Raw genomic sequence first — 3,828 nt, forward strand, 5'->3', positions numbered from 1 at the left:
CAAAAATGAAAATGATGGCAAAAGGTAGCACCTATGCTTTGACTAGAACAAACTGTGCAAGTTAAAATCAACATACCAGTTTTCTTTCTCTGCACAGTTTTTTTGTTGTTGCTGTTAATTTGGGGGAGCACATTCATACAGACCACTGACTCCTCACACCTGAACCATTATTCTTTTTTCTAACACAGATACACACAGGCAGATTTTATTTCACCAGGCATCACTCCACAAAATGTTTTCGAACTTCACTTTGCAATCCTAAGGACTAGAAACTTTGTGTGTGTTGAATTTTTTAAAAGTGAAATCATGAGGATACTGAATTCAATATATTATATGAATTTCTACACTTGTGTGGTCCATTCAAAGATGTGCAATACAACAAATTCTGAAAGAGCCCTTAGATGACCAGAACATAGTTGCTAAGGTGCAGCAGAAGGGCAAGCACAAGATGGACCAAGCAAACAGGATGAACTAGAGACTAGTGAAAAAATAGAGCAAGTTTCCACTTCTCCACCTAATCTACCTCACACAGTTGTTTGGATGACAACAAGGGGCACTATCCAAGCATGGTGCCTGTGTACTAACTCAACAAATGAAGTTTTGTTGCTCATCATTAAGGTTGTGCAAAGATTATCTGATAGGGGCTCATATTGCTGATGAACTTTTACAGATTGCACTTCAAATGGCACAAGGTTCCAAAGGAAAGGGTTTTTTTTATACTAGCAACAATACTTTACAGCTTGAATTCTGGGTACTTGTGATATTTGTGAAATGGAAGAGTTTATTTGCTCAGGCAACAAATGAGCAACTATTGCATCTTGGGGGGGGGGGGGGGAGGAAATCAGCTTCTTATTCCAAAAATATGTTGGCATAAATCTCTCTCTCTCTCTCTCTCTCTCTCTCTCTCTCTCTCTCTCTTAAAAAAGGGACTGGCATAAATCTGTCTCAATAAACAATGGAGTGCACCTCCAGGGATGAAGTCAAATGCTGGTGAATTACAGCACATTTTGTGGCTGCAGAAACTGGTAACTTGTAATTGCTGATTCCTGTATTGTTTTTTACTGCATTAGCAGCACTGAAGTGACCTCTCCAGGGCACAAGCATGGGCAGTGTGTTTGGAGGTCTTGGGCTGCCTAGATGACAAGATCTCCTTCTCGACTTCACTGATGTGGTCCAAAGGGAAGCAGAGCAATATGTTTGGCACCAGCTTGGCTGCAGGAGTTGCCAGAAGGCACCATCTAACCCAGGGGTCAGCAAACCTTTTCAGCAGGGGGCTGGTCTATTGTCCCTCAGACCTTGTGGGAGGGCAAACTATATTTTGGAAAAAAATAATGAATGAATTCCTATGTCCCACAAATAACCCAGAGGTGCATTGTAAATAAAAGGACGCTTCTACTCATGTAAAAATACCAGTCAGGCCCCACAAATAACCCAGAGATGCATTTTAAATAAAAGAACACATTCTACTCATGTAAAAACACGCTGATTCCCGGACCGTCCACGGGCCAGATTTAGAAGGCGATTGGGCCGCATCCGGCCCCCAGGCCTTAGTTCGGGGGACCCCTGATCTAACCATCTTAGGGAGTCCAGTTCAAATTTGTGTGGTTTACTCCTTAGCCATTTCTTCTAACAAAGATGTTTCATAAGGAAGCAAATAGAGATTATTGCTCAGGGTTCATTCCCAAACCCTTTCTCATGAATAAGTATAGCAGCAAGGCAGTAGAAGTTTAGGATTAGAGTTTTTCTTTTCCTAGATGGGACTTGTCAACCTGTGAATGTATCCCAATGGAGTTTTTAAAGTCCAAAACAGATTGTCAGTAAGCCTAAAAACTCTTGAGTTTTGTAACTGGAGCAAATTCAAACAAAAAAACCAAAACCTACATTTAACAAAGTCAAAGCACAGCTGAAGTTAAGAAACTTGTGAATTACCCCATTGGGAGTGTCATTTTTTAAAATTACTATATTTCATTTGACATTTTTGCATGACTGATCTGCACTTCGCGGAGTTTCATTTTCACAGTTTGCCAGATCAGCCCCAAATGGATAGCTCCATTAAATAAGCAAGCCATAGTCCCAGGTCTTGCTGGAACATAATTGTAATTCTATGAGAGGAGAAATGCAGGAACTGCTTCAACGAACACTTTCTACTACTCAGCATGTGTAATCAAACAAGGTAATATATACAGCTCAAAGCATGCTGTTGACTGTTTTTTGACCTCAGTCATATACACAGAGTGTGCGGCCATGAAAATCCAAGGTTACAATAATGTTGTTTCCAAACAATGTGTACTACTGAAAGGATCCTTTCATTTGACCCATGTTTTCTCAGTGACAACAGTCATTGTTAGGGAACATAAGGAATGTTTACAATAAGTGCCTATAGCTTCTCTACTTATTAATTTGTTTATTGACTAATTGGATGAATTTGCAGACACAGGAGAGCCCCTTCTGAGGGGATGAAGCTTGTTCAAATATGTGCTCTCAGTGGCTGCTAGCTACAATCACTATATTATGCCTCCGCTGTCGGAACCAGTATGCCTTTGAGTACCAGATGATTGGAATCGCAAGTGGGGAGAGTGAAGTTGCACTCAGGTCCTGCTGATGGACTTCCCATAAGAGACTGGGCAGCAGCAGCTTTCTCAAAACCTCTGGATCCAAGGAGTGCCTCTTTAAAAGGGGCCTCACCACACCTCTTTCAATGTGGTGGGCATAACTCCCTCCCATTCTGAGGCATTGACCACTCACCCTCTCCTACTGGATTTTACCGGCCATGAATTATGATGGGCAAGAGCAAGCATTCTGTCCAGGAACTCAGGCTGCAAGAAGGAAATGGATCCAACAAACAGTTCTTACTTGTTCTTTTAAAAGAAGTTGGTGCATTGGAGACCTTCACCTGCTTACTTTTCTTAATTGTTGTTGTATTCCAAAAACTGGAATAATTAGATCCTGCTGTTAGCACTTTACTACTAAACCTCTGGCAGCTTTTAGCATAACAAATAATAATCTAATGACGGAACATTTTAAACAATAAAAAATGTGGTGAAGCAACAGAAAGGCAACAGCCTCCCAACCATTTCTACTCCAACATTTCCCCTTCTAAAAATATATGCTTGATATAATTCATGGAAGGCCCTCTCTCTGGTACTGGAAGTTCACACCTGACCGGATTTTTAATTTTCTTTTTCGTTGCAGTGAGCAGCAGTAGAACTGTGCCCGTTGCAGAAAGGCTGTCCTGTGATTACTATGCGAGGGAGACTTCTGGCAAGGGTAAAAAAGCGGTTGAGTCACGCTGTCATTGGTCTTCCGGATAAGAGCCCTCTTCGCGTTCCTTTATTTAAAACAAACAAAGCACCAATCTGCTGGCAACCATTGGGCACTGCAGCCTATTGCCATCTCATTGTTCTAGGAAAGCTGCGTGAACGGAAAGAACAAACTTTCCAAGTTCGTTACATAATCCAAGGTAGTCGCTGCCCGTGACTCGGACTGCATACCAATAGTAGCTAAACCCCCTTCCCCTCCACCTAGAAAGCACCGTGAATTCAGCCCTCTGTCCGCTCCCTGTGCTGGAACCCAACTCTCACGAACAATTACCGGTAACTCTCTTCCTACGATTATTAAACCTGGCGGCTGCTCTGGTTAGCTAAAGAAGGGAGAGACCGGGGGAGGTGGGGGTGAGGAGAGAGCCACAGCTTGCTCACGAAGCGAGACAGCCTGATCTCAAGTGCTCCTGCCTCTCTGCAGGTTGGGTTAAAAAGAGCCCCTCCCCGCCTCCTCGTCCCATCAGCTGGAGGCACCTCCTCCCCATGCTTAGCCATCCCCCTGGCACAG

The sequence above is a fragment of the Zootoca vivipara genome, chromosome 3 (assembly GCF_965207765.1).
Source record: "Zootoca vivipara chromosome 3, rZooViv2.hap1.1, whole genome shotgun sequence".
Taxonomy (NCBI): Eukaryota; Metazoa; Chordata; class Lepidosauria; order Squamata; family Lacertidae; genus Zootoca; species Zootoca vivipara.